The sequence below is a fragment of the Amblyomma maculatum genome, chromosome 6 (genome assembly GCF_055883805.1).
Source record: "Amblyomma maculatum isolate TAMU_Amacu chromosome 6, ASM5588380v1, whole genome shotgun sequence".
In the NCBI taxonomy this organism is placed as follows: domain Eukaryota; kingdom Metazoa; phylum Arthropoda; class Arachnida; order Ixodida; family Ixodidae; genus Amblyomma; species Amblyomma maculatum.
This window is the reverse complement of record NC_139349.1, coordinates 95,749,023-95,767,325: the sequence shown is the minus strand read 5'-3', so window position 1 is coordinate 95,767,325 and position 18,303 is coordinate 95,749,023. Positions and strand designations below refer to the sequence as shown.

At 49.9% G+C, this 18,303-nt stretch overlaps 1 pseudogene; it reads left to right on the top strand.

Annotated features, from left to right (window-relative positions):
* The first annotated feature begins 15,764 nt into the window (after positions 1 to 15,764).
* LOC146186345 (uncharacterized) lies at positions 15,765 to 17,895 on the top strand (annotated as a pseudogene).
* Positions 17,896 to 18,303: the final 408 nt, after the last annotated feature.

The following is an 18,303-nucleotide window of genomic DNA, read 5'->3' as shown; positions in this document are numbered from 1 at the left end:
CCCAATGCGCGGAAACGTATGCTAACATGGCTGGTCCTGTGCGCAGCGTTGTTACAGGGGATTATATTATGGACGAATACGACGTGGTAGAGGCTACCCATCATTATGACGTGACTGCCTCTCGATGGACTTGGCGCTTCCATTAACGCAGAGTGACCTGAGTCCGACGCTGACACCGAAGCTGTGGCTGGAAAAGAACACGAAGAGGTGAAGGTTGTTGTGGCGTTTGAAATGGCTCAGCAACCGACTGACAAAAACCAAACAGTGCATGGAAGCTTCAGTGATTCTTCTTTAGTCATGGTCACTTTTGTGGAGAAAAAAAAAGCTACGAAGTTTTGCTGGGAATTATGGAAATTTAAAGAGATATTTTTGCAGGAGAGGAGTTTAACAAACTAAAAGACATAATCCAAATTTTGTTAGTAAAAGAATCAGGCCCTACACAAACATGGGAACAATTTAAATCCGATGTTGAAATAGCTTCTATAGGAAGAGCATGGCTTTAAATAGTAAAGAAAAACATCAAGAAGAGATCGAGCTCAGTTTCATGCTCTTTATTGAAAATGTCTAGCCGGAATTCTACAGACAATAAATAAAAGAAAAAAACTAAGCTTGAACTTATAGATAAAACCAGGTATCAAGGTTAGGGGATAAGAATGCGCAGCGAAAGACTGGCTTAGAGAAACGCCCACAAAAAGGGCGCTTAGCAGCAAGAAGCAGTATGCAGTTTCGAATGAGATAAATGAAATTTGTTATCAAAATGATGTGAATTCCAAATGTGAGAGGACAGAGCTGACGTTCATGGAATATTATCTTGATTTGTTCTGTCTTAAAATACCTGGTGTTTAGCAGTAAAAGAACAGAACTTCTGCCGCTAATGCCATGAGTCGAGGATGCAATTGTACAGGCGCTTGAAGGCTCCATGACTGGTGCAGAAATCTAAGCTGCAAAACTAAACAATTCGCGTGAGCCTAGGTGCAGCACTTTGCAAGGATTGGACAACGAAAATGTCAACAGTATTGTAAATAGTAATAATCGAGTGTTAATATAAAAAAAATAACCCGTCAATCTTTTCGAACCTTTCACGTGGTTTAATCCCACAATCGGACGAACCGAATAAGTTAGTCAGTAGAGTCTTACCGCCCAATAAGTCTAATTAACATAGACTACAAAATGTATATGAACGTGCTAGCCCGGCGACTTCAAAGAGTAATTAAAACCCTTGTTGGCCTACAACAGACTTGTGGCATAAAAGGCAACCATATTTGCTAATATACAAGTAGCTCTAAGTGCTCTTGAATGCTGGGACGCAACGCAGGGTCGTGCACATGTCGGCATGATGAAACCTGCCTAAGGCGCTTGATAAAGTTGTGCGTGTCATTTTATTTGTGCTTTTAAAACATGTAAGATTTGTCAACATTGATGGAGTGAAAAGGGCGTATAATGACTGTACAAGGTTCATTATTAATAAGCACCTGAGTAGTAGTATTCGTGTCTTTTCGCCAGTGGGGTAAGGTTTCCGTCTTTCTCATCTACGTTTTGCACTTTACCTGGAGCCCCTCTTTTTATTAATTACTGCTAACATTGCAGAACATTCGAGTTTACACCTATTGTGATAATGAAGTTACGGTACTGGCGTATTCACATGATTTAGCAGTGTTCTGCAGAGACCTTGCAGGAAAGCGTGCAAGAAGGGGTGAAAGAAGCCGGAAATTTTTGTGATGTAAGCAGCTCTGCAGTAAACTGGTCAAAGTGCTTTGGTTTTTGGCATAAAAACTGGCAAACCACACCGGAAGGCTCTTGTCGAATAAATAGGGCAGACACGCCAGGAAGGTACCTTGGGGTGCCGCTAATCCACTGCAGAGAAAGCAAACAACATTGGTTTGATAATGTCGAGCGTCTCAAAGCTTACAAAACAAGTGGGGCGGTCACAATTTTTTACATTTGCCAAAGTTACTGTGCGCAACATGTTTCAATGGTGATTTTTTTTTTTTACATTCTGCAAGCGTTATCTCTCCAAGGATCTCACAGCAAAAGTTGCCCAGAATGTTTGCAACGTTTATTTGGGCGTCAGCACGTGAACACACTAGTCGATGCATTCTGTTCCACGTGATACAGAACTGTGGGCAAGTGTTATCAGATTTATTCATGAAACAGATAGAGACAAGATTCTTTTTCTTGCTTCAGCAAAATGCCTTTCACGAACTGTTATCCAATTGTCCAAATCACTGACTTACTGTACAGTGTCGTCCACGTCTGCAGGTCAGAGTCGGTTAACTGCTTTTTTTTTACAAGAAACTGTTTCAGCAGTTCGTATCCTCCGGTCAAGATTTTAAGACTAGTATCTGGCCACTGTTACGAGGAAAAAAGATTAGTGGGTGATACCTCTCAAGAGCAGAACGGCGAAAGCGATTCAGTTACGGCCATTGCTAGTCGTCGTTTGATGTGCTGGCCATTCCGTAGTCATGCTGAGTCATGAGTACTCATTACCACTCATACCTAAATATATTTATTCATTTCCAGTCTTTTATGGACATTGCAAGTCGTCGTTTGACATATTGGTCATTCCGTAGTAATTCTAGGATCATTTTATTAGTAACCAGTTTTAATTAACTCAATCGACATCTATTTTATAACGTTTGTTCATTGCCAATCACCATCAATCGTTCTCGCTCCTAATTTCCCACCTCATATATCTGTTATTAGCGAGTGACACATCAGCGCACAGATCCGACGCATAGGTTCCGCGCATGACTCTCGCGCAAGGATTTCGTTCCATGGGACAAGGGAGGTTTTTGCTTTATAAATTATACAACGACCTACTTAAAGAGTTCCTGCCAGCGTTTGTTTATCTCAGTGCATATCTTGTGGGTCCACAACGCGATGAGCTGAGCAAAGTTAAAAGAATGCCGGTGAAGCATTCAGTGCGTCCATTATTTTTTCACTTGCATACTGGCATCATCCCGGTCAAGCCATGGTTACACGCCTTTTTGCACCTTAGCCGGTTGACTGTATTATATGTAAGAGAGTAGCAACTATAGAACATATCTTTCGTGACTGTCATAATGCTGTTTTTCTTGTCTTGAAATGCACTCTGAAAAAAGAATTGCCTTTAACACTATTTGAAATACGCTTCCTATCATGTGCTAAACCAGGTGAAGTGTCTTGCGACCTGTTAACGTTGCTGTGGATGCACGTTATATTGCATGCGCGAATGAATGTCCGGCATCAACATATTGTTTTCCACCCTCTTTATCAGTATTTCATTGAAAGCGTCACCTATAAGTGGAAAGATTTCGGGCAGAAAGCTCCTCAACCTGAATGGCTACGTGTCCTCGACAATTTAAAATCACTTCATCCATTTTACCATCGTGCACTAGCAAGGAAGGGACTATTATTTTTACTCTCATGTCACTGTATTTTTGTGTTTTGTTGCCACGGTAGTACAGTGGTTAGGCTACTCAAGGATGCAGGATCGAATCCCTGACGGGGCGGCCAGTTTTCAATGAAACGGAAAGCAAGGCGCTCGTGTGTTGCGCGATATCAGTGCACATTAAAGAACGATAAGCAGCCGGAATTTCCGGAGCCCTCCACTACAGCGTCCCTCATAGCCATCCCAAAGCGACACAGTCTATAGTCTAACCCAGTAAACCAAACCAACCGAATTCGCATTACTTTTGAACGTTATGATATAGGGAAACATTGATAGGGGTAACACCGATCGTATCGCAAACGCCCGGTTTTTTTTTTTCTTATTTTAACTCGTATAGTTTCTGTTTTTGTTTGCAGGAGGAAGCAAATTTAATCAGAGAAGAGGGGAAAATGTCGACCGGTAGTAATATGACCCTGGCCTCCTTCTGCTCACTGGTGAAAGGAATTTTCGTTGGTCATCAGGAGTCCAGATATCTCCCTGGCACGGCAGAGCAGCGGCTAAATGATCCACCACTGACCTCGCTGGTGGCTGCTCCCAACACACTGACTTTGGTTGCACTCCCCGAGCAATCTTCCAACTGCTGTCAACACTGGCTATTCTTGGCATTGGCCCGTGTCAAATTTTGGAAATGGTCATGTGAAAATGCAAGCTATAGCGATGCACACAACGCGGCATAGGCACTCACCGCGGCCTCGCACACCCACTCGTGGCTTAATGGCACAAGAAAGAAAGAAAGAAAGAAAGAAAGAAAGAAAGAAAGAAAGAAAGAAAGAAAGAAAGAAAGAAAGAAAGAAAGAAAGAAAGAAAGAAAGAAAGAAAGAAAGAAAGAAAGAAAGAAAGAGCGCTAAATGTTAGACAGAACACACAAAGACGAACGGGACATGCGCTTACTCTACGTTTATTGAAAGATACATGTGTACAAATATATAGCCCGAAGACGGTGAACGCCTGCGCATGTGGTGAAAGGTAGGACGAAAAAAAAAACAGAAAAAACGCCCTCAGGTAAAACCTGTCATAAACTCGTATTTTTTAACAATGTTCACTTGTTTTTTTCCTTTGTGTTTTTTTCTTTGTTTTTATTCCTGTTTTTCCTTTGGTTTTTCCTTTCGTTAAACACAATGTCACACCAACTAGCCCAGCAAGAGATACTGTTAAAGAAAGGGAAGGACGGACGGACGGATGCATGGACGAACTGATGCATGGACGAACTGATGCATGGACGATCGGATGCATGGACGGACGGATGCATGGACGGTCGGATGCATGGACGGACGGATGCATGGACGGACGGACGGACGCATGGACGGTCGGATGCATGGACTGACGGATGCATGGACGGACGGACGGACGCATGGACGGACGGACGGACGGATGGATGGATGGATGGATGGATGGATGGATGGATGGATGGATGGATGGATGGATGGATGGATGGATGGATGGATGGATGGACGGACGGACGGACGGACGGACGGACGGACGGACGGACGGATGGATGGATGGATGGATGGATGGATGGATGGATGGATGGATGGATGGATGGATGGATGGATGGATGGATGGATGGATGGATGGATGGATGGATGGATGGATGGATGGATGGATGGATGGATGGATGGATGGATGGATTCTTGGTCGGTGTTGGTTAGCATATGACTTATTTTGCACTAGCACTGCTTTCGAGTAGAAATTAGCAATTTACATTTGACAAACGAATATTCACATTCAGACCTCACCACTGCCTGGGCTTAATACAACAGCACTTACCAAGCACTTTTAATATTTCGAATAAAAATTGTTTAGGACGTTTCAGCGGCCTAACGAGTTGAAGTAATGGACCCATTCGGGGCATACCTATCGACTACGCAGTGCAGCTTCACGAAAAAAAAGACTGTGGCCGATTTTCGTTTATGCAAAACTTTTTGTTAAAAAAACATTTCGTAAAAATCACATTATATTCTAACGAGGGCTGGCCGTTTGCTCGAACTTTGTGCAGGCCCCCAGATTAACGAGAGCCACTTAATTTGAACGGCGAAATTTCACCGGAGCTTCTGCATTCAGCTGTCGTCCATATTAGCGGACTTTATTACTGAAGCATATTACCGAAAGAAAACTATTTTAACGACATTTATTATTTCTGCTCACATTTGCTGATGGCCACAATTAAAAACAAAGTGCCGAGGGAAACTAGTTTGGAAGCCGAATTTATTTGCCTGTTTTCGGCCGTCAGGGGTTTCTTAAATAATCGTCTGTGAAGGTTAACACACTTAAAGCATGTTAGGTCACATATCGGTACCCTAATTGTTGCGTCGATTGCGCCTTGGTAGCATGCCCCCGAAGCGCACGGAGTAGGTAGCGCTATCTGGCAGCATAGTACAATACTGCAACGCTCCAAAATTTGTAATCATTTTGTAGGTAGCGTCATCAAGTGGCATAAGAGAGTACCGTTGCGCACGAATTCAGAGAATACCGAGAAGGGGCGCTACCAGGGAAATAAGTCACACGGCCGGTCTCAAGGAAGGAGCGCTCTCTCTCGAGACCGCCCGTTGATAGATGTAAAAGCGGTTACATTCAACGGCATGATGAGACTGCGAACCAGCGGCGCGGGACATAGCTGATGTAGTAGAAGCGCGTTGGCAATGGAACTGATGGACTTTGGAGGTTACCATGTGCAGCGTATTGACGCTCTCTGTGACTTTAACGGTAGATGCCAGAAGGGATGTGCAGTGGAATGGCTCTGCCCATGGCTATAACGGAGTGATCCTGTCATGTACACTACGTTGACGTACCGTCAACGGCGGTGCACTAGGAGGCAGCAACAAAGACGAGGAGATATAAATAAATTGATTTTAAAGGCCGGAGCACATTCCTCCGTCTTTACTTCGCGCCTGTATGTAGCCGTCGACAGAAGAGACCGCTATCTCAGAACATCCAGGACACGCCACTTCGTCATTCCGTCTCCTCTCCGAACATCTGATCAGTCTCATATCTTCTGCACCAACTCAAAATTGATAAGGCCTTTAAAGTGACCGGGCCAAATGCTGGCTTTAGTTTCATAATTTGCACAAATACTTTTATAAAGATGAGTCGTATAAATGTTCTTGTTCGATGAGTCCTTCGTAACACAGGTAAGTCAACATGCCTTTATGTTCTAGCCGCTAACATGCCTGCCTAGGGACACAAAGAGAGCCTATATATAAAAGCCCTTTAAATGTGGCCGCTTTTTATGCCTTTATAAGTCCTCTTACCAATTATTTTTGTTTTAGACGTACACGTGTCACGGTTCGCACGACGTGGGTTTCCTGACACAAAACCTCCACAGTCAGGACGACGCTGGCTTATCAAAAAGAAAACATTAAACCTGCCACGTTAACATTCACCAAATATATGATTTACAGTTCATTCGCTAAGAAAAAGACTATTTTTGTAATTCTAATAACACTAATCACCAGTTTGCAATTCAAGAGCGTAAAGTCTACTACTCGGGCTGCAACCTAGGATTTCACCACGCTGGGAATTCGAATGATCTTGTACTAATCTAGGTGTCCTCCGAAATGTAAGACACATACTGCTTCTTCCTTAAGCCCCGCCGGGGTGCTGCAGTTGTTAAGGCGCCCGACTACTGCACCGGAGTACCCTTGGCGTGATTCCGTTCTCTCAACGTTGGTAGGGTCCCCTGAACAGCGTCACCTGGTGACAGATAGCGGAAATATTGTAAAAATAAATCAGACCGCATTTAAAACTTTTCTGGGAAAGGGGGGGGGGGGGGTGCTCCCTTTTAGGTTGCATCATGCGATGCCTTTAATTCTTAATAGCCACAAAACCAGCCGTGAACAGAGCCACGACGTGACAGCACGACAACGGTAACACTAATTATTTTCACCGTAATGATTTCCTGCCCTTTAGGTTGCGTTCAGAGACACCTCTAGTAACATTCGCCGTTTAACCCGCTCAGAAGCAACCAGTGAGGAGAAAGAAGTTGCGGGACCCTACCGTTGAGGAGACGGAATTACGCGTACCCGCATCACCCAACCACCGGTGACTGCGTTCGGGTGGAGGCTAAACAGGCTGTGCGATGTCAATGCACGGTAAAGATGCCCAGGTTGTCCAAATTACTCCGCGGCCCGCCACTATGGGCACTTCTTTCTTTCAGTTTCGTTCCAACCTTCCTCTTTTCCCTTACGTATAAGTTCAGGGGAGGTTCAAGTGTCCACGTAAAAAGTGAGAGATACTGCGCATTTTTTTCCTATTCACGAATTATTATTATTATTATTATTATTATTATTATTATTATTATTATTATTATTATTATTATTATTATTATTATTTCCATAGAAACGAACACAAAATATATTTGAAAAATCTAGAAATGAAAAAGGCGGTGACCTAATATGCACTACATAGGTGTCCACAGAAAACTGAGGCGGATACTGCGCGTTTCCTTCCACAAAAACCAACTTTAAAAAACGTATCCTCTGGTAATAAAGTTTTCCTCGTCGCGGTGGTGCAGTGGTTAAGATATCCTACCACTGTGCCGGAGTTGCCGGTTTCGATCCCCACCGCCAGCGGCTGCCTTTCTATGGAGGTTGTTGTTGTTGTGGATGTAGGAAGAAGGAAAATAAAATGCACGGGCCTACTACTGGCTCTGTAGCTGAGCCACCTCCGCTGCCTCGTGTAGACAGAAGAGAAATTAGAGAAGAAAAGGAATAGGGAGATAAAGACGCGCGCCACAACAACAGCCATCGTCCACCATCGAAACGGTGGCGGTTGCAATGACGGCCTACAACAGATAAAAATTCCGTGGCAGGCTAGCCCACGCCGCAAGCGGTGGCGACTTATCTGTCCCAGCCCCATCAGGGGAGTACCTTGGCCCCGTAGGGGACCACCTCTATGGAGGCGAAACAGAAAGTCATCTTTGTACTGTGCGGTGTCAGTGCAATTTAAAGATCCCAGGTGGTCCGCAGCCCTCCACTACGGCTCCTCTTCCTTTCCACTTTAACTCCCACCTTCCCCCCTTCCCCTACAGCGCGGGTCAGATGACCTCAGTCAAAACCACCTGCCTCAAAGTGGGACAGATACTGCGCCTTTCCTTTCCTGTGAACCAATTTAATTATTTATTTATTTATAATTGTATACCCCCATCAACAGTGATCTTTGAGGCCTACAAACGAACACATACCCATCGCCAGCTAGTGGTACCCTACACTATACTCTCCGCAGTGTCCACACTGTGGAGAGGTAGCTAACCTCTACTACATGGTGTGGGCATGCCACTTCAACCCCATAGCAGAAGTGGGAGGCTCTTCTGCTCAACAATGATCCTGACCGTCAGCATTGGCTGGTTGGGAGGGCCAACGCGGCAGCAATATCCAGTGGACTACCGGACTAGGCGGCCCACCCACATGGTCTACAACATTGTAAATAAAGATGTTTTCAATCAATCAATCGAGACCATAAAGCTTCGAAGAAAAGAGAGCTCCACTTACGAGAGCCCACTGGTGTCGGCTACGGCCCGAGCCCATTATTTTAAGGGGCGGCCTCTTATGGACCAATCCCGTGCCTTCCCTGTACATAACTGTAAATAAATGTTTTAGAGCGCAGCTCTTTGGCGTCCGTTCCTGGGTTTCGCGTCGGCGTCGTCGTCGGCGTCGTCGTCAGCCTCGTAACCAGCTCCGCTCCCCCTTTCATACCCCCAGCGCTAGCAGCGACCGACTGATACCGCTGGATGCCGCTGACGCCGCTAGAGAGTCAAGATAAAGTGACTGCATAGAACACCGTCGCCGCCATGCAGAAAAAGGAGGGGAGGGTCCCCCCCCCCCCCCTGTTCCTGTGTGGCGGATAGGGTGCTCTTCAGTTGCCGACGCGCCGGTTATTTCACGTAGGCCCCGGCACGTCGACGAATACGTGACCACCTTCCCACGGCTAGACCTGGTTCTTGATGCTGCGGAAGCGAGGGTATCATATTGTTTGCGTCGGCATCGGCGGCGTTGTCCCTGAAACCAACTCCGCAGCTGGGGTTGACTCACTATCGGCGTCAGCAGCATCAGTCAGTCGCTGCTATCTCTTCCCTCCTCCCTTTATCGCGTTGTCCGCTTGCTGCGCGCGTTTCTGCCCCCATCGTTTGCCGCTGGGTGTACACGCCGCCCCCCTCCCCCCTCTTCCTGCGAGTCTCCGGTTGTCAAAGCGCCGGCTCGAACTTAATTCCTTTCTTCGCTCCTCCTCCAATGCAACCCCTGTGCGGTGGCAATCAGAGATTGCCGCTGCCGTTCGCCACTCTGCTGCTGCTGCTGCTGCTGCTGCTGCTGCTGCTGCTGCTGCTGCTGCTGCTGCTGCTGCTGCTGCTGCTGCTGCTGCTGCTGCTGCTGCTGCTGCTGCTGCTGCTGCTGCTGCTGCTGCTGCTGCTGCTGCTGCTGCTGCTGCTGCTGCTGCTGCTGCTGCTGCTGCTGCTGCTGCTGCTGCTGCTGCTGCTGCTGCTGCTGCTGCTGCTGCTGCTGCTGCTGCTGCTGCTGCTGCTGCTGCTGCTGCTGCTGCTGCTGCTGCTGCTGCTGCTGCTGCTGCTGCTGCTGCTGCTGCTGCTGCTGCTGCTGCTGCTGCTGCTGCTGCTGCTGCTGCTGCTGCTGCTGCTGCTGCTGCTGCTGCTGCTGCTGCTGCTGCTGCTGCTGCTGCTGCTGCTGCTGCTGCTGCTGCTGCTGCTGCTGCTGCTGCTGCTGCTGCTGCTGCTGCTGCTGCTGCTGCTGCTGCTGCTGCTGCTGCTGCTGCTGCTGCTGCTGCTGCTGCTGCTGCTGCTGCTGCTGCTGCTGCTGCTGCTGCTGCTGCTGCTGCTGCTGCTGCTGCTGCTGCTGCTGCTGCTGCTGCTGCTGCTGCTGCTGCTGCTGCTGCTGCTGCTGCTGCTGCTGCTGCTGCTGCTGCTGCTGCTGCTGCTGCTGCTGCTGCTGCTGCTGCTGCTGCTGCTGCTGCTGCTGCTGCTGCTGCTGCTGCTGCTGCTGCTGCTGCTGCTGCTGCTGCTGCTGCTGCTGCTGCTGCTGCTGCTGCTGCTGCTGCTGCTGCTGCTGCTGCTGCTGCTGCTGCTGCTGCTGCTGCTGCTGCTGCTGCTGCTGCTGCTGCTGCTGCTGCTGCTGCTGCTGCTGCTGCTGCTGCTGCTGCTGCTGCTGCTGCTGCTGCTGCTGCTGCTGCTGCTGCTGCTGCTGCTGCTGCTGCTGCTGCTGCTGCTGCTGCTGCTGCTGCTGCTGCTGCTGCTGCTGCTGCTGCTGCTGCTGCTGCTGCTGCTGCTGCTGCTGCTGCTGCTGCTGCTGCTGCTGCTGCTGCTGCTGCTGCTGCTGCTGCTGCTGCTGCTGCTGCTGCTGCTGCTGCTGCTGCTGCTGCTGCTGCTGCTGCTGCTGCTGCTGCTGCTGCTGCTGCTGCTGCTGCTGCTGCTGCTGCTGCTGCTGCTGCTGCTGCTGCTGCTGCTGCTGCTGCTGCTGCTGCTGCTGCTGCTGCTGCTGCTGCTGCTGCTGCTGCTGCTGCTGCTGCTGCTGCTGCTGCTGCTGCTGCTGCTGCTGCTGCTGCTGCTGCTGCTGCTGCTGCTGCTGCTGCTGCTGCTGCTGCTGCTGCTGCTGCTGCTGCTGCTGCTGCTGCTGCTGCTGCTGCTGCTGCTGCTGCTGCTGCTGCTGCTGCTGCTGCTGCTGCTGCTGCTGCTGCTGCTGCTGCTGCTGCTGCTGCTGCTGCTGCTGCTGCTGCTGCTGCTGCTGCTGCTGCTGCTGCTGCTGCTGCTGCTGCTGCTGCTGCTGCTGCTGCTGCTGCTGCTGCTGCTGCTGCTGCTGCTGCTGCTGCTGCTGCTGCTGCTGCTGCTGCTGCTGCTGCTGCTGCTGCTGCTGCTGCTGCTGCTGCTGCTGCTGCTGCTGCTGCTGCTGCTGCTGCTGCTGCTGCTGCTGCTGCTGCTGCTGCTGCTGCTGCTGCTGCTGCTGCTGCTGCTGCTGCTGCTGCTGCTGCTGCTGCTGCTGCTGCTGCTGCTGCTGCTGCTGCTGCTGCTGCTGCTGCTGCTGCTGCTGCTGCTGCTGCTGCTGCTGCTGCTGCTGCTGCTGCTGCTGCTGCTGCTGCTGCTGCTGCTGCTGCTGCTGCTGCTGCTGCTGCTGCTGCTGCTGCTGCTGCTGCTGCTGCTGCTGCTGCTGCTGCTGCTGCTGCTGCTGCTGCTGCTGCTGCTGCTGCTGCTGCTGCTGCTGCTGCTGCTGCTGCTGCTGCTGCTGCTGCTGCTGCTGCTGCTGCTGCTGCTGCTGCTGCTGCTGCTGCTGCTGCTGCTGCTGCTGCTGCTGCTGCTGCTGCTGCTGCTGCTGCTGCTGCTGCTGCTGCTGCTGCTGCTGCTGCTGCTGCTGCTGCTGCTGCTGCTGCTGCTGCTGCTGCTGCTGCTGCTGCTGCTGCTGCTGCTGCTGCTGCTGCTGCTGCTGCTGCTGCTGCTGCTGCTGCTGCTGCTGCTGCTGCTGCTGCTGCTGCTGCTGCTGCTGCTGCTGCTGCTGCTGCTGCTGCTGCTGCTGCTGCTGCTGCTGCTGCTGCTGCTGCTGCTGCTGCTGCTGCTGCTGCTGCTGCTGCTGCTGCTGCTGCTGCTGCTGCTGCTGCTGCTGCTGCTGCTGCTGCTGCTGCTGCTGCTGCTGCTGCTGCTGCTGCTGCTGCTGCTGCTGCTGCTGCTGCTGCTGCTGCTGCTGCTGCTGCTGCTGCTGCTGCTGCTGCTGCTGCTGCTGCTGCTGCTGCTGCTGCTGCTGCTGCTGCTGCTGCTGCTGCTGCTGCTGCTGCTGCTGCTGCTGCTGCTGCTGCTGCTGCTGCTGCTGCTGCTGCTGCTGCTGCTGCTGCTGCTGCTGCTGCTGCTGCTGCTGCTGCTGCTGCTGCTGCTGCTGCTGCTGCTGCTGCTGCTGCTGCTGCTGCTGCTGCTGCTGCTGCTGCTGCTGCTGCTGCTGCTGCTGCTGCTGCTGCTGCTGCTGCTGCTGCTGCTGCTGCTGCTGCTGCTGCTGCTGCTGCTGCTGCTGCTGCTGCTGCTGCTGCTGCTGCTGCTGCTGCTGCTGCTGCTGCTGCTGCTGCTGCTGCTGCTGCTGCTGCTGCTGCTGCTGCTGCTGCTGCTGCTGCTGCTGCTGCTGCTGCTGCTGCTGCTGCTGCTGCTGCTGCTGCTGCTGCTGCTGCTGCTGCTGCTGCTGCTGCTGCTGCTGCTGCTGCTGCTGCTGCTGCTGCTGCTGCTGCTGCTGCTGCTGCTGCTGCTGCTGCTGCTGCTGCTGCTGCTGCTGCTGCTAAACGAGCTGCCAGAGCAGAGGCCCAGCGCCGGTCGCCGCCAGAATCCAGAGCAGTAAGCGAGGCTGCAGCAGAAGCTCATCGCCGCCGTCGAGAAGACCCTGCCGTTCGCACCGCCGAAGCGGAGGCTCATCGCCACAGTCGAGAGCAACCAGGTGTAAGCGAGGCTGAAGCAGAAGCTCATCGCCGCCGCCGAGAAGGGAGTCTTTGTTAAAGGAATACGTGTGAAAAAAAAAAATTCTGTGATAGCGCATACATGTGTTGCTCGATTTCTTTGCCTCAATCTATCGAAAAGGTGAAACAGCTTATTTGCTGCGCTCAAATTTCGCATTAGGAAGTACCGTAATCGTCGGTAATTTTTTGAATCATTCTTTCGAAGAAAAAGGGAAAACCGGTGCCACTACCTCCCTTTCCATACAGCACCTCTTTTTCGTGGAGTCAGCGCCCGTCCTGTGTATTTCTTTCTATGTCCATGTCTTTTATTTAGCGCTGAATAACGTGTTTCTAAATCAATCGAGGGTTGGGAGAGTGTGTGATACTAGGGACAAGCTCCTAACCAGCTTAGCTGAGAAGTTGGAGGGGCGAGCGTACGGCCTCCTTCGAAGTCGGAGCCTCGGGTACTGCCTTTAGCAGGGGTCCTAGGCAAGGTGTTGCTTTGGCATCAGCGGGTTCTGTCGGAGGTTAAGATCATCGTGACAATTCTCCCCGAGTTATGGGCTTCGATGAGAGCGATATATCCGCTTAAAATGAGTTATATTGTCGGTACGATAACTAAAGGGTAAGCAGGAGATGCAGATTTTCGCATTTGTTTTCTAGGGTCTGAATCTATGGCTAGCCCGACAGTAAAAGACGGTCTCAAGTATGTATCTGTGTTGAAGGCCGATAATTGAGTCTTCTGCCATATAATCGCTGCCGATAGGATGTTGTAGCACCCCAGCAGGAGATTAGGTTCATCTGGGATGGCTTCACCATTGGTCCCGTGAATAACCTGCTGGCAGAAATTCTTCAGTATAACCACGTAGGCGCCGAACTGTTGTCAAGTGCTATTAAGGTATAGAGGCGCCCACAGAGGTGTGCGTCAGCTTGGTGTGTGGTCGGATATAGACCACGAAGCCTGCCCTTACATCGGTTTATATATTGTTGGGTGCTTTGTAGTGTAGTGGGCCCTTCAAGCGCGCCACGAACCGTGGTCCAACCACAGCTGTTCGCGGTGGTCGCAGGCATGGTTGATAGCATGCACGCAAATGTCGGGCAGCATAGACATCGCATGGCAGTAACGGTTTCAGAGGTACGATCAGCCTGTCTGCGCGCACCCACGCCTCGTCGGTGCCGAAGCTCCAGACAGAATTTTCCATAACGCACTAGAGGCGAGTAAATGTTTAGTATTTTTGTGTGACCCAATACATTCTTTCTAAAATGCAGGGATGACCTCGAAACGTCGACCGGTACAATTCTTCAGCTTAATACGCGAATCAATGTTCTAGCAGCTGGGAAGAGCGGGCAGCTGCAGAATCCAAAAAGAAATGTAGTGTTCCGACGCGTGATCAGAGTGGCGGCATACGAAGGGAAGAAGATGAATTATCCAATCATCGTGTGATAAGTTGCCTTCGGCACGCAAAATAAATGTGCCATTCCCGGTCAAATGCGCGACTCTGATGAAGCAGCGATGCATTTGACCCTGGCTACTCAGAGGCTCCTGCTAACTATAGGTCACAATAGGAATTACTGAGATGTGAGAAAACCATTGCTGGGGAGCTCTATTCGCAGTTTATTAATACAAATTGTCTAAAAACACATTCTACGTATCCAGCCTATTCTCACAGAAGGTATGGCGGCCGCCACTTTAGGGCTACCGTTAAACCACGCCTAACGCATACCTGGACTTTTGTTAATCGTACACGGTGTAAATTCGAATTTGCCCATTCCCATACATCCGCATTCTCGCAAAGACACAGACCGGCGTCGTCAATGTCCGTCTCGCGCAGCGAGCACCACTGTAACTTGCACATCGTCGCACGCAAGGGACAGCGGCAGGCGACGAGATGTTGGCGAGCAGAGATAAGCATAACTCAAAGGGTGTCAGCTTTCACTTGGTCAACACTCTTGCAATACGTCACCTGGCCTTCTTTGAAAGAGCACTGAAGAAGGGTAAAGGGGGAGCCTCAGTTCGCAAGCCGGCCTAACGTTTAGACAAGTGGGCTAAGACAAGTCAACTTCTTGAAACGTTGGCTGTACCTGCGAACTGAGACTCCCCCTCTACTCCACACCCTCTACACTTCTTCAGTGATCTTTCCATACGGCGTAACCATCTTCTTTCTCTCGTTCTACCCTGGTCATCTTTGTGACATAAAGGGACAGAACGCTGGCCAAAATATGTCATAAAACTATGGTGGAGACGAAAAGAGCTTGCCTCATTTAGTGCAGATCGAGCACTACAATAACAAAGAAAAGAGGCTTTACTATCTTAATTTACCATTGAAAATCGCATAAAAACAACTGGGACCCTATCTAGCGGAGAAACCCTATTACTTTCACTGTAGTACAGCACGTGACTACATCTCGGCAAAATATCTCTGATTTTCGTAAGTCGACACCGTTATCTTTTCTTCTAGAAGTGCTTGTCATTATTTATTATATTTTGCGCTCTCTACACTTCGTCCTTAAATAAACACCAGCCCTTCTTGCACACCGCGAGAGAAGTGTTTTCAGGTTTTGCCACTAAATGGCGCCACAGTGTTGGAAATTCTGTGAATGAAATGATGATAGTGCCCACAAAAACTTTCGTCGACGAGGCGTGCGTTATTATGCCGTAACAGCTTTTAGTGTGAAAACGACGGTGCTCTAAGCAAAAACAAATGTCTAGTTACTGTCTGATGAGTGAAATTTATATTTGTTTTCGGTATGTCTATTTTGCCGACCACCAGTCGTCATCGCGGTCGCTGCTCATAGTTTCCAGCATCGGACTACATAAAAACGGGCGCATGCACTGATCGAAAAATTATCGGTAAAACTTTTCTGCAGCGTTTCTTCCAAATCCGGTACGGAATCGATCGTTTTAGACATTGCTGCTGACAACAATGCTGCAGATAACAGCGCATGCGTAGCTAGTCCCTCTTTCCTTCTTCCCCTCCTTTCTTTCCTTCTCTATATATTTCCGAGCCGGAAATAAAGCGTCGTCTTTTCGCTCTGTGAATCTGCCTGGTTTTCATCGCGTAGCTGCCGGCCTTTGGCCGGTAGAACGCAACAGTGGCGACGAGGATTCTGCTGCAGCAAGGAAACCAGCAATACGCCCAAGCACGACAGTCACGCAGAAGGAACCCAGCGCCAAGGATCAGCCATGGCACACAGGCTACCGGAATTCGAAGACGAAAAAGATAAGTGGCAGCCGTACCTTGTCAAGGTTCAAGCTTATTTCGAAGCGAATGATCTGATAGACGATGCAAAGAAAAGAGCCCTGCTGGTAGCGGCGCTTGGAACAACGACAATAGAAATTTTGAACGCGAAGGTAGCACCGCGAAAGCCTAACAACCTTACCTACAAAGAAGTTGTGGAGACGCTAAGCAGCTACTACGACCCGGTACCGAATGAAATCTCTGAAAGTTTCAAGTTCTTCCATCGCTGCCAGCAAGAAGGGGAATCTGTACATGCATTCATTGTGGCAATACGGCAGATGGCACACAATTGCAATTTTGGAACGATGCTAGACAGAATGATAAGAGACCGTATTGTGTGTGGTGTCAGATCCAAGAATCTGCAGAAGCAGCTGTTAGCGAAGAAAAATCTGAATCTCGAAGAAGCCGAGGCTCTTGCCCTCGCCGCAGAGAACGCTGAACGCGAGTCGCAAGGGATTGTTACTGACCAAGAACAAGCGAGATTGCTAAAGCTCTCGGGCCAATACGAATCGCGCACGAAGTCACAGGGCGTGCAACAATGCAAATGTTGCGGTAAGCATGGTCATAATACAAAGGCTTGTCGACTAATCAAGCGCAAATGTTTTAAGTGTGCACGGCCAGGGCATTTAGCGCGAATGTGTGCGGCAAATGAGACAAGCAGGACGCTAGCACTAACAGCACAGACGCCAGAAACCGAAGAGAGGGATAGTAGCGCGTCCCAAATCTGGTCCTTGACCACCACGCGCTCTCTTATACCCCCCATCAGAAAATCGTTTGCATGGAATGGCATCGAAATAATGATGGATATTGATACCGGCTCCCCTGTTTGCGTCATTCCCAAAAGCATTTACCAAGTGCACTCCCATCAATGGCCGCAGCTGCAAAAGTCTAAAGTGCAGCTTTCATGCTATCTCGGAAAGTTGCCACTCCTCGGTACACTGACCATGCCAGTTTCCTATGAAGGTACCACAGTACAATGCTGTCTCACGGTTTTAGACTGCAATGGCCCCCATTCTTTGCGGTCGGGACCTGCCGAAAAAACTGACAGACGAACGCATTCAGGTGCTGACCATGTATGCGAAGCCTTCCGTATCAAAGCAAGCCAGGGAGGACGTGCCGATGCTGCTCCAGAAAAACTGCGACCTGTTCACTGAAGGCGCTGGTCTCATGAAAGGTCCACCAGCCCGACTGCACATCAAGGCCGGAGCAAAACCCAAGTTCTTTAAGGCAAGGAAAATTCATTTTGCACTTCGTGATAAAGTGTCTAAAGAGCTTGACAGATTAGTCTCGGCTGGCATAATATCACCAGTTCCTCATTCTGAATGGGCAACGCCCATCGTGCCAGTCTTGAAGAAGGACGGAACAGTGCGCATTTGCGGGGGCTTCAAGATTACACTAAACCCTGTGTGCGAGGTTGAGCAGTACCCCTTGCCTGTCATAGACGACATTTTTGCAAATCTATGTGGCGGAAAAAAAATTCAGTACTTTAGACCTTCGCGGTGCTTACAATCAGGTTGAGCTAGATGAAGACTCGCAGAAATTAGCAGTGATAAACACACACAAGGGGCTCTTTTGCTACAACAGGTTACCGTTTGGCATCGCATCAGCGCCAGCGATATTCCAACGAAAGATTGAATCGGTGCTGCAAGGACTAAAAGGGACTCAGGCTTATCTAGACGATGTCCTGGTAGCCGAGAGCAGCGATGCTGATAACGCAAATCTGCAAGCGGTGCTACAGCGTTTCCGCGAGAACGGTATCAAACTTCGTTATGACAAGTGCAAGTTTGGCGAACAATCGGTGACGTATCCTGGTCATCGTATTGATGTTGAAGGGCTACACCCCCTCGAGAAGCACGTGGGTGCAATCAGGCTAGCCCCTTTACCGCGAAATGTTGCCGAGTTGCAATCCTTTGTGGGAATGGTTACATTTTACAAGTTTTTGCCAAATCTTTCCACTATGCTTGCACCCCTGTACAGCCTTCTTGAAAAAGGTGCAAAATGGGTTTGGCACGAAAAAGAAGACGCGGCATTTAAGAAGGCCAAGGATGCTTTGTGTTCAGCCCCACTGCTAACGTACTTTAATCCGCAGCTGGAATTGATGTTGGAATGGAATCGAGCATATTCGTACCCCGCCTTATCACCCCCAGAGCAATGGCCTTGCGGAACGGGCCGTAAGAACAGTCAAGGAGGGCTTGAAGAAAATGCCGGGCGTGGAGTTGACAACTGCTCTGG